At 45.2% G+C, this 12,422-nt stretch overlaps 1 protein-coding gene across 1 annotated transcript in view; it reads left to right on the forward strand.

Annotated features, from left to right (window-relative positions):
* The first annotated feature begins 119 nt into the window (after window positions 1-119).
* The window catches only part of HCN4 (hyperpolarization activated cyclic nucleotide gated potassium channel 4), a 130,071-nt gene continuing 117,768 nt past the window's right edge, over window positions 120-12,422 (forward strand). Inside the window, exon 1 of the mRNA XM_042022683.1 lies at window positions 120-538. The gene's annotated coding sequence lies outside the window, so the exon portion shown is untranslated. The remainder of the gene's footprint in view (window positions 539-12,422) is intronic.

A 12,422-nucleotide genomic window follows, 5' to 3' on the forward strand; every position in this document is an offset into this window, starting at 1 on the left:
GCGGCGGCGGGCGGCGGCGGGCAGCGCGCGGGAGTTGGGCGGGAAGCACGAGCCAATAGGAAGACGGAGAGGGCGAGTGGCGGGAATTGTTCGCCAATCAGCGCGAGGCGCGCGGGGGCTCGCGTTGCTTCTTCTTGTGGCGACCCGGCCGCAGGAGCTGTGGTCGCTTCTTTCTGCTCTGGGGTGCAGCGTGCAGCTCCTGGCTCCCTCCTCCCTTCCTCCTCCTTCCTTTTTATCTTCTTCCTCTCCCGCTTCGAGGGCAGCGTGGCTGCAGCCTCTCCCTTCTCCCAAGCAGCCTCCGGCGTGCCGATGTGGCGGGGCCGCCTCTCGGCGCTGAGGGGAGAGCGGAGCGCGGAGCGCGGCCGCCGTTTTGTGGCGTGTGAGGGAGCGCGGTCGGGGCTGCGCAACAAGGAGGAGGATGAGGATACGGAGCTCCCGCTGCCTGTCGCTGCCTGTCGCTGCCTTCTGTGACATGCCCGTGGAACCCGGCCAAGGTGTCAGCACGCATCCTTCCTCAGGTGAAACGCGGCAAGTCCCTGTAAGAATACTGCTCTACGTTCTCAATTGCCTTTCCATTTCTTGGTGGCATTCACTTCCCAGAGTTGAAACAGGGCTTTTTGCGGTACCTGAATTGGGGTCTGTCGAAAAATCTGTTTTCAATGTGTGTGGGATGGCTTTAGCTAGCGTGAGCAAACAGCTGGATTAATAATCAAAACTGCACTCTTCTCCTTATTTTACTCACTTTCAGCTATTAGGTGCTTCTACAATGATGTAATGGTACACTTTCCCTGGACAAGGAGTGATGGTGACATGACTGCACTTAGATATTCCATTTATAGTACATACCCTGGCCCATTAACAATAAAAATGTGCGTGGACTGGTCAAGGTCATTGAGGGGGCACAGAGGAGCCAGGTACCATTCAGGACGGACCCCAGTGGGCTTGTGGATGCCCATCACCATTAGCCACAGTTAAACTGTCGGCTGCCTGAGGGTGCCATCCCAGTACCTACAATCCCAGTTCTGTGCATTACCCACTGCCAGCAGCATACACCTGACCAAGATGAAACTTGGCTAAATAGTCAAGTTAAGCAGAAAAAAAAAAAGTTTTTGCTCTTTTTCCCCTGCTTTTGCTTACCTGTATGCTTTGCATTGATGATGCTGTCTTAGAAATAAAGTTAAAGTAAGTACCGTCTCATCTGAAACAAAACCTTCAGGGATGAGGTTAACCTATTAAACTGTGATGGTTTAATCTAGATGGTTTAATTAGAAAATATTAGCTTGCCATTTATGTCCTGTGGCCCTTGTGTTTTTCATCCAATGTTGCACCTGAGAGCCAGTTTAGCGTCCAAGGAGCTATTTCCAAAATAAACAATTTTACAGTGTTTCCAAAAGGGAGGTGTTTATCTAAGCATTTTGCAGATAGAGAAAGGCAGGCAGAAAGGCATTAAATGACTTGACAAGGTCATCCAGAGACGTCAGTAATGAAACAGGGAATACAGTGTGGGCTTCCCAGCTGCCAGTTGCCTTCTCTAATCACTGCTTCCTCACGAGGCTTTCTCAAACTGTGCTTGTCAAACATTCAGAATTTGCCAGTAGACTTGGGACTTTCCTGGAATCTACAGAAGAAGCTGAACATTTTTGTCAGAGAAAGATATTATGAGTACATGTAGGGAAAACACTTCCCCTATTTCAGCTGGAAACTGTTTGCAGCATTTATTTTCTGTGGAAAAAACACTTTGTAGTGTCTCTTTTCCAGGAGTAATTTCTGGCTTCTGTAGGAGGAAAACAAAAGCTTAATACTTTACTAAAACAAAAACTTCAAAATGTGGGTTTGAGAAAGGCAGATGGACACCAAGAGCATCAGACACTTCCATCTCCTCATACAGATTTTTTGCTTTACTAGGCTCTGTGAGTTTGCTTAGAGCTTGTGGACGTTAATGTGTGATTTTGCATATATATGAAGTCAAATGAGCATTGTGTTGAGACCGATACACAAGCTTTTGCTGATTCTAATTTCTGTGGGGAATTGCATGATTAGCTCTGGATTCAGAGTAGACATACAGGAAAATGGCTAAAATGCGTTTTGATTTTGTTGTTGTTGTTGTAGAAGGCTACAGACGCTGCCAATTTTTAAAAATTACAGAATAAAATGTAGAAGAAGGAGACAAGTAAAAGCTGTCAGGAGACTGACAGGTTAAAATGTGTTTCATCAGAGATGAGATGGCAAATCCCATATAGGTGCCAAGGGTTTATCACTGTTGCGTACTTCAGGTTTGCTGAGACTTCATGGGCTGCAGTGCTACAAGTTAATTTTCTCACTGCAGAAGTACCTGCTCCTGCTAATAAGTTAAACTGCTGAAAGCAGAGCTCTCCGTGCAGGGAGGGAGGTCCCTTCCTGCACCATATGGATTTCATAATGTGTTGATAATTGTTAGATGTACCACAGTTGATTCTGGTACTGGGTATTTTGCTGAACAATCTACATTATTGATTTTTAATAATAATGGTGGTGATAACAGCAACAATAAAATCACATCACCGTGACTTTATTGTCAGGTGTGAGCACAGATCTGCCACAAGTGCTGGGGATGGACTGGAGGAACTCACACGAACTGGACAAATAGTGTATTAACAGCATCGAGGGTGCCAGATGCATGAAGTGGATAAAATGAGCAACAATAGGTGCTTTTTAGCAATTCTGGAGGTTTCCCTGTGGTACTGACCATTCCCATCTGCTTCTGCCCAGCTGCGTCGAAGGCATAAACGGGATTCCTCACAGTGGCATAAATCAAAGGCTAGTGAAAATGTTATGTTCAGACTATCTGATTTATTGCTTTGATTTCTGTAATAGTGTTGTTGTGTAATAGTGCTTTAGTTGCTTTGTTAGCAGTTGTGATATTTCCTCAGGTTCGTTCCATTAATTAACGTTTCACACAGTTGTTCCTGCTTCCCTTGGAACGTGGTCTGCAGTCGGCAGCCTGCCTGCCCAGATCTCTCCGTGCTGAGGGAACTGCAGCATCCTGGATTGCTGTGCAGCAGCTCTGTACCCCCCTCTCCCCAGAACACCTCATCAGTTCTGTCAACATGAGTCAGCCTGGGGGCAGATGAACTCCGAGGTTCTTACACAGGAATTTGAAGCAAGGCCCCAGTGTTGTTCTGGGCTGTGGTACCATGGCCTCTGCTGGCCTGAGGAGTGTCAGGTGTTCACACACTTCTGGGAGACCTCGTTCCCCGCCTGTGGCAACCACAGGCACTGAATTTTACTCATCACTTTTATCCCTTTCCACTTTCTTCCTTGACAAAATCTACCCCTTTGCAATAAGCTTTACATTTCCAAATGGAAGACTGAGACCGAATCAATGTGTGTCTGACTTCATATGCTGCAAGTATCAGTGTGTAAAGTAGAAGTAAATTCTGAGGACTTGTGTTTGGCACCAGACTCCTGCAGAATCCCAGAGCGGTTTGGGTTGGCAGGGTCCTTAGAGCCCATCCCATTCCACCCCCTTCCACACCTTCCTCTGTCCCAGGCTGCTCCAAGCCCTGTCTAACCTGGCTTTGGCCTCTTGCAGGGATCCAGGGGCAGCCACAGCTGCTCTGGGCGCCCTGTGCCAGGGCCTCCCCACCTTCACAGGGAAGGATTCTTTCCCAATATCCCATCTAACCCTGCCCTCTGGGTTAGAAGTGGCAGTGGGAAGCCATTGCTGTGTGTCCTGCCCATACAAATAGTCCCTCTCCTTTTTGTAAGCCTCCTTTAGGCCCTGGCAGGAGCTCTGAGGTCTCCCTGGAGCTTTCTCTTCTCCAGGTGAGCACCCCCAGCTCTCCCAGCCTGGCTCCAGAGCAGAGGGGCTCCAGGCCTCAGAGCAGCTCCAGGGCCTCCTCTGGACTGGCTCCAGCAGCTCCAGTCTGTCATGTGCTGAGGACCCCAAGTAATTTGCAGTTACACCTCACAGACTCTCTTTCCAGTGGCCATATCAAGATTAAGACTGGCTTGAGAATCCACCCTTCAAGCACCATGAGAATTAAAGTGTCCTCCCAGCTGAGTGTCTTCAATTACCCTTTCTGTTTTCAGAAGTTCTTCAGTTTTAGCGTGTCTCCAAAGGCTGATCCCATAAGTTGACATATTGTTTCTGTTTATCTAACGGGTGGCATTCCTAACTTGTCAAATATCACATTCCTCAATGACACCTTCACTAGATGATCTTTAAGGTCCCTCCAACCCAATCCATTCTGTGCTTCTATGATCTTACTCCCAAAATTATGTAATTTGGGAAGGTGCTTGAGCTTTAGAGGGCAGCTGTGGAAGCTGCCAAAGCAGTGCCTGTTTTGTGCACGCTTCGTTCTGGGACAGACAAAGGAGCCATGGAGTCGGCGGTCTGGGTATCATGGTTATCACTGCCCTGGGATGTGCTGGAGCGTTCCAGACGGAGCCAGGAGCTAGGAACAGCTCGGTGGATAGAGATGCCAGAAAAGCCTTATCTCCTAAGGTCTGTGTGGCAGGCAGTGAAGAGCCCTGTGCCAGGCCTTTGGTGAGCACAGGCTGAGGACAGAAAGCAGAGTTGTCCTCTGTCCTTCAGTCTGCAGGGACACACCAAAGCCAGCGTGAAGCCCCGACTTCATGGGGTCTTTGACCTCGTTGTGTCATTTGAGACTCTGCAAATAAAGCACTGGACTTTTTCTAGGGAAGGTCACATTTGTTCAAAACATAATTTATTTGCATTTCCTTTATTTCCTTTTAAGTTGTCTAACTTTAGCACCGGGGGCACAGATGAAGGAGCTGCTGCCTCACAGATTTTCCATTTACATAAAAACCCCACCCACAAACACCCTTCACTGTCAGTGCATCCATTTTGCTGAGTGCTTTTCATTTTCCATGACCTTGAAAACATAAGGGCGTTTATTAATTAATTCAAATTTACAGCTGGGTGGAGGGGAGAATTGCAGATCGGAGATAAGCAATTTGTTGTGTGCCCCTTATTTGATGAGGATTGTAGGAGAAATAGTCCAAGCCATTGCCAAGACTTCCAATCCCAATCAACTCTGTTTTTCATTTAGCCACTTGGTAAAGAGTGGCTCTAGCAGGGGGAGAGTCTGAACTTAGAGGGATTGTTGTAAACTGAATTCCTGACAGTCTTGAATATGGACAGGAGCTGGAATTATCTCTGCTTTTAACCCCTGCACTGATTAACTCTGAATATTTCCTAAAGTAAACCTTTACCTACTTCTGTATAAACACAGCAGTAATGGGAATTCTGACTTTGACGACTCTCTAAGTTTGTTTCTGTCCAAGGTTGTTTCTTTTGTAAAGAAAAATCGAATTTTTTATTTCCCTTCAGGTTGCATTTTACTGATTTTAGCAGTTCTTGCAGTGAGCTTGTAGGAGAAAATACATCTTTGATTCTTTCTTTAAGCCTCAGTCCCAAAGCTGATGTCAGGGAGAGTTATGTGTGCATAAAGAGGAAGAAAATGTCTTGAACTTTTGTGCATTCTCAAAGAAGGATATTCCCTCCTCACCACCCTAGTTCTGAATTCTCTTTCTAGACTACTGGATTATCATGTGTTCAACCAAGGATTTAGTGGAGCAGGTGAAGAGAGGACTCTAAACATGTCTAGCTAGTGTAATACATCTGTGCCTCTTTGTGGCTGAATAGAATGAACTGAAATAGAATCTTACATTTCAGCTCCCGTTCCTAATATACAGCCTTTTAAAATAGAGAAAAACATGTCTGATGTTAGTGACATGAGATTTTGACATGCGCCTGAGCAGTCGCTGTGCCTTCCACTGGAAAGTGTGACACTGCAAGCCACCTTGCCACGTTCACCTGTCCCTCTGACACCTAACCTGGAATCTGTGCCACACGAGAAGGAGCCTTTAGTCCCCTGAATCCCACACTGGTTAGGAAGCAAGCAGCAGAATGCTAATAAATTTAATTTACTTGCTTAATCTCCCCTGTGTTTTGTATTAATATGAACAGCATTACAGGAGCAGGGATGTGCTTATATAACAAAATGTTCTCCTTCAGCCTAAGGTTAATGTAGTTACTCGTATTTACCACACATGAAATGGAGGCTTCATCTCCTGCAGCAGGATACCAGTAACTTGTGTGAAAGTTGTGTTGTGTGCCAGGGAATGGGATCCCACCTCTGTGTAGCTTCTCCAAGTCCTGTAATATTAGATACTGGAGATGTTAGCATCTCACCACAGATGACACAGTGGGGATGTGCAGGAGAACAGTATTGATCCAAAGCATGGATTTCCCTTGTTTGCTTTAATAGCCTAAAACACAAATAAAGGCCTGATTTTTCTCCATCTCTCAGAGGCTCCTGCCTTGCTATTGGATTGCTTATGGTGCAGTGTAGAAATGATGCTGTGCTGTAATGTACCCCGGTCTGTTCTTGCTAATTAAAATGAGAGAGATTGATCATTTTTTCCTGTCGGCGCTGTGGGTCAGGTTCCCTTCAGCCCACGCTGATGGAATCTCACTGGTGACTGTGCACTAAACAGCACTGCAGCGTTTGCCTGACTCACAGACACCCAGCCTAAGGGGATGTGCCATGGCATTATCGTCTCTCCATCGGCACCAGGCACTGGATGTCTCCCTGTTCTGGGGTGCTTTCTTCCCGTGCATCATAAGAAATTAATCTGTGAAATTGTGACACGTGCAAATATGAGTATTCCATGCTCCCACACTCCTCCATTGTCCCTGACTTCACAGGGGACATTTACCAAATGGGCAAGCATGATTAAACTTTGGGCATGTCTTCAGGATACGGTTTTATAACCCATTTTCATCTCTGAGCCTGCTTTTGTACCTCTTGGACATGAGCTGGCTTTGTTTTCCTGTACTTTTACAGAGTGAAGCTAATACCACCATTTCATAAATGTGGAATATCTTCTCTCTACTCCATGGTTTTGTTAATTTTAATACAGGAGGCAGCTGCTCAGTTCAGTCTAATTTATTTTCTGCATGAAGACTGAGAGATGTCTGTTGTCATTCTGTGCAGAACCTGGGCATGATTCTGATCATCCAGCAAGTTCACAGCCCAATTTTGCCAGTTTCAGCTGATTTCTTCTGATATTGTTTGATAGAAGGTACAAGTGAGAGCCTCGCTCAGTCTTATTTGTTGTTGTTACACAAAACCTAGATAGACAGGGATGCAAATAAATCCAATTTTAGTTGTTATTCTCAGCAAAATATCAAGTGTGATAGCTGGAATGTCATTTATGATGGAAGATATTTTGTTTTCCTATCTCAGCTTTCCAGAGATAGAGTATTTGCTAACAACAGCCTGATGTCAGTGGAAGACTCAGATGCCATTTGACATAAGCTCTCACATTAATCAAGAAAAATGTAAGTTTTGAGAGGCATTGCTGTTACCTGAACAGAAATGAGGCTTGGGGTCAAGGCTGGAGATCATCCCCGAGCTGCATTTTCTCCTCACATGCTGCAAAACAATGTTTTCAAAACACCGCCCCTTTCCAAAAAAGCGTTTTCATGGCTACACTAATTATAAAGGTGGATGTAAAAATGTCCTTATTCCATCAGTTCTAATGTCAAATGATTGTAAGTACTTTAAGAGGCTGACAGAGAATATTTTAACTTGAGGACTAGAAGGGAATGGTTTTTTATTTATTGTGCTGCCATTCCCAGTGCCTCAGAGTCTGTCTGTGCTGTGTACAGTGTGACCCTGGGATTGACAGGCACTGCTGCAGAGAAGCTGCACATCACCCAAACTTTCTGCCGTGCTGGCATTTCTTCCCCCAAAAGATGATTTTGGTGTGATTTCCATGTGTCCTTCACCAGGGATTTCTTCATGCTCCCTAGAAAAGTAAGGTGGCATCCAGGCTCCTGCATTAAATTCCCTTCAAACCAGAAAGCAGTTTGCTGGAATGCTGGAATTGCCTGTTTGCCTGGGAAGCAGCCTGGAAGTTGTTTCCAGGAGCTGTGCTTCTGCCATAAAAGTCCAGTGTGTCTCAAGGACACTTCAATGCCACGAGGAAGGTGCCGAGTGAGGTGACCCTGCTTTTATCAGGATGAGTGCTGTCTTCTTTGTAGACATCTCGCTAGTGGAACAAAGGCCATTATACCACAGAGGCCCAGGACTTAAGATAGTAACAGAGGCAATTTGAGAGTTTTAAAGGTATTGTTGGACAGTGCACAGCAGACTCGTGTTTGCAAGTGAAGTTAAGCACTGTTCTTATTAAGAAAAAATGAGCTTTTAAATCTGTCTGGGCTTTTCCTTTCCATTCAAAGCAATCTGTACCTGTTCTCCTCCAGTACATGTAATTTGTGCAAGGTTCCTTAAAGTTTTATAAAGTAAAGTAGGGTGCATTAATCTGGGAGTTTCTTGTAAAACAAAGAAAAAGGTATTTCAGATCTTAAAAGGTTTTATTATTTTTAAGAAAAATGCATAAAAATACAGAACACACACCTGTGAAGAAACAAACAATTCATCTACGGGTCGCTTTGCCATTGGGTGTTGTGGATGCCAAAAGTTTACATAGATCTGAAAAGTAATTGGAGAAATGCAAGGGAAGAAAGCTGTGATGGCCACTACAAGTGGAGATAATAACCCTTAGAACCAGAGAGCCCTGGGGCCAAAGGCTGCTGAAGGTTTGAGAGGATAGCAGGGAAGTGTTTTCGTAGGATTTTCCTGCAAAACACTGCCCACAGTGCCCACTGCCCCCTCAGGGTATCCAGGGAGGGGGTGGATGCTGAGAGAGGTTTCCCAGGCACTCCTGGCGCTACGGAGGGCAAGCTTGGCTGACAAGAAAGTCTTAGTGCAGCTTTGGGGTGAACAGAAGTAAAAAAATGGGGAGATACAAACAGGGCTGGAAGAATGCAGCCTGGCACAGCACATGGGTGTGGTGGTCCCCCCCTTTCTCAGAGGAAACAGGACTCAGGAGACCCTGTGAAGTGCATCAGGATGTGCCCACTGCTGATGTTGAAAGCTGGACTCGAAACAAATCTTTAGTCTGCTCCTCTATGTCTGTTCATCTACCCCATGGACCTTTTCTTACTCAAAATCACATTTTTCTAGTTGCTTCTTTGAGTGATAGAAGCCATACAGAAATATATGTTGTATTAGCCATGTATAATATGCAGGAAATCAAATCAGGCACAAAACCCAGGAACCATCTTTATTAATACTACAGTTCGGGGGGGAAAAAAAAAGCTATTTTATTCATCCTTTTAAAAGGGATGAATAGAATCCATTTATTCATTCTTTAAAAATATCCAGACAACTTGAACTAAAAGAAACTCTCAGCATATCATATCCAGCAGCTGGGGAAGTGGAATTTGCACCCAGCACACACATTATCCATTCCAGCAGCGTGCACACCTTTATCCTCTGTCTCCTACCTGCTTTCATAATGAGCCTTCCAGAAGCAAGAGCACATGTCCTGAAACAACTTCTGGGGGTTACTTAATTGCTCAGTGACCTTTTCTAGATTTGCCAAATCACTTAAGCTCGAGCACCACTCATCAGTATTTAATGTATACCATGAAGTGCCACTCAATTTTCAAATACTTAGTTCTGAACTTAGTTATTATTTCCGTGAAGAAGGATTTCCAAATTATTCCCTGTTGGCAGAATGCAAGCAGGATAAAACTGGGCAAATCCTCAGCTACCTGAAATATGCCAGGAGACAACCAGCAGGGTCACTCTGTCACCCACTTTGAACTCAGAATTTTGTCTTAAAATGGCTGTAAATTTGTGAAAATGACCTTCAGAATCAGAGGGTCAGAGACAACGCCTGGGGAAAAAGTGTGCAACAGATGTTGTGAACTTCTGCCATTAAAACACATATAAAACAATGTTTGCATGATACAGTATCTTAGGTGTTGTATCATACGCTCATAAATATGGAAATGAATAATATTTTCTCCCGACTAAGGTCTCTGAAAAAAATAACAATCGAGAATTGATAGGTGAGTGTTATGGGTTCATCCTATTGCCATGACTTCTGCAACTGGTAATGCCTGAGCAGAGTCGTGTGTTCTTTTATTCCATGAGCACTACAGGATAACTACGTTATGAGTTGTGAAGTGGCAATGGCATGATGAAAAGCCTCAGCCTTCCCAAAGTTCCTCTGGAATTGGCACCAGGAGGCAGCTCCCTTGCACCCCTAAGACCACCTTGCATTTTACATGCACTGGTGGACAATTTTCATACCAGCAGTAGTTCATGAGCCACTTGATCCTCTCTTTGGTTCCAGGATGGCAGATGCTTGCACACTCGTAGTTGTGCATGACATTTTCCAAACGCCAGTTTGTGAGTCTGAGGGCTAGAAATACAAGAAAGGTGAGAATATCTGTTAATGATGTGACACTAAGAACTGAAGACCTCAGCAAATGTTACAGCTTTAAAATTTAGTCTGGGTCATGTGCCAGAGTGGTCATGATACTCATTATTATTGAAGTGTATGGATATATTATTGCAAGGGTGAGAAGACCATTCCGGAAAGAAATGTCCAAAAAGGAGTTAAATAGAGAGAAGACAAAATGCTCCTCTGTCTAAGCACTTCAGATCACTCCCTGGATCTGTGAAGATCCAGAAGACACTGGCAAGTCATTGCTGGTTAAAGGGAACAAGTCAGGATGCTCAGGTTCCAGCTGATGACTTTTCTTATATGAGAGTTTACAAATTCCATTACACCCATGTTAACTTCAGAATTGTTCTTCCTCCATTGAAGTGCATTGCTTGAAACTTGATAAAATAGCAAAAGTAATTACAAATTTGGCTGAGAGACAGACAGGAGCTATGTCTGGTTGGATCCGTGGCTGTTCAATATTCATTTTTCTTCTTCCTTTTGCACAGTGACAGGGCACAATTTATTTTTACAATTGTATTGAGATATTTTGCAGATGCTCTCAGAGGAGCAATTCAGTTGGAATCCTCTCTGTACTAAGATGCTGCTGTTGGTCAGTGCTTTTATTCATATACCACACAGTTCAGAGCTCCAGGGAAAAAGGACTGCACTGAGGAAGAGTACAGTTCAGGATACATTTTCCTGAGGATTCAGGACTCTGTCGGGAACCTGCAGTCTGATTTGATGTTGAAGTTCTTGAATGAAGCCGTGAATCCAGGGAAGCCCTGGCTGATGGCCTGCAGAGTAGGATAGATGGAGCAGTTTCTGTGTTGGGCATTGCTGTGGCCAGGGAGAACTGTTCCTGCAGGGTTTCATGCAAGTGGCAGCTGCTGGGCTTGAAGCAGAAAGACATGAGTCTAGCAGGAATTCAAGGAAAAACCTGCAGTGTCTCAAAGCTGCTTTGAATTAGGGTTGGGTAGGAATGATTCTTCCTGCTGGCTGCTGGAGAAAGGTGGCGTTACCATTTTCCATGGTGTGAGGAATAGCTGGGGGTGGGTATGGTGGACTTTGCCGTTGCCTCGCCGAGCCCATGCTTACCTGGCACCCTCAGAAAGGAAAGCAGGTGGTAGAAAACGTAACAGCCTCACAGCAGTGAGCTGAGGGGGGTACAGCTCATGGCACAGCAGCACATCCCTTTCCCCAGTACACAGAGAGGAGTATCCTGGAGGAGGTGGCCAGAAGGAGAAGGGCTCCAGTGTTTGCTTGCAGCCAGGCACCCGAGTGAGGTACTTGCTGAGTCCTTGTGTCTGAGGCTAGCACTGACTCCTGCCGTAATGTACCGGGGTATTTTTACTCTAAAAGCACAGTCTGAAAAGGCTAACTTGTTCTGCCATGTATAGCAAATGATCCGTCTGCCAAGCCACCTGGAAGGCCTCTATTTTTAGGCTCTTTCCTCGGAGCAGTTGTAACGTGAATTGACGTATTGTTAGCCAAAAGCATGGCACACGAGGCAGGAATATGTCTGGAGCCATGCAAGCCACTGATTGTTAGCAGCACTGGGAACAGGGGCCTGGCAAGAGCCAGTTTGCTTTTTCCAAGCAGGAAAACAAGCATTCAGCTTTAACTAGTACAGGCCTGGCTTTCAGCAGCCAGAGCTGAGCAGCCTGAACAAGTCAGTCCTTTAGCTCGAGGAGGGGAAAAGGATGAAGGACACCTTTGATCTGAGCGGGCAGAGTTCAGTCTGTCAGTCATTCGTTGCAGTGTGAGCACACCCAGGTGCCTGTGGCCTGGAGAAAACACTGCTGAAGCCTCATCTGTACATGGAAGGGATGAGGTTTTGGCTAACATTTTACAGAGTTGTGGCTTTTTTCTTCATTCAGACATCTTCTTCCCAGATCTTCACACTTCTTCCTCACTCCCCAGCTACTTACAGTCCATGGTCACAGAAGCCCCAAGAGCTCCCACAGGCAGTTCTTTTCAGGGCCGCTGTCAGGGTACAATCCCCTCATCTTCAGATACTTCCGTGTTTCCTTTCTATATGTTTGACTTTGAATATTGCTATATTAAATCACACTATTGTGCTGACAGATAAATCCTTATTTATCACT

The sequence above is a fragment of the Corvus kubaryi genome, unplaced genomic scaffold, assembly GCF_017639235.1.
Source record: "Corvus kubaryi isolate FWS band 111438036 unplaced genomic scaffold, C.kubaryi_AGA036_p1.0 37220, whole genome shotgun sequence".
NCBI lineage: Eukaryota > Metazoa > Chordata > Aves > Passeriformes > Corvidae > Corvus > Corvus kubaryi.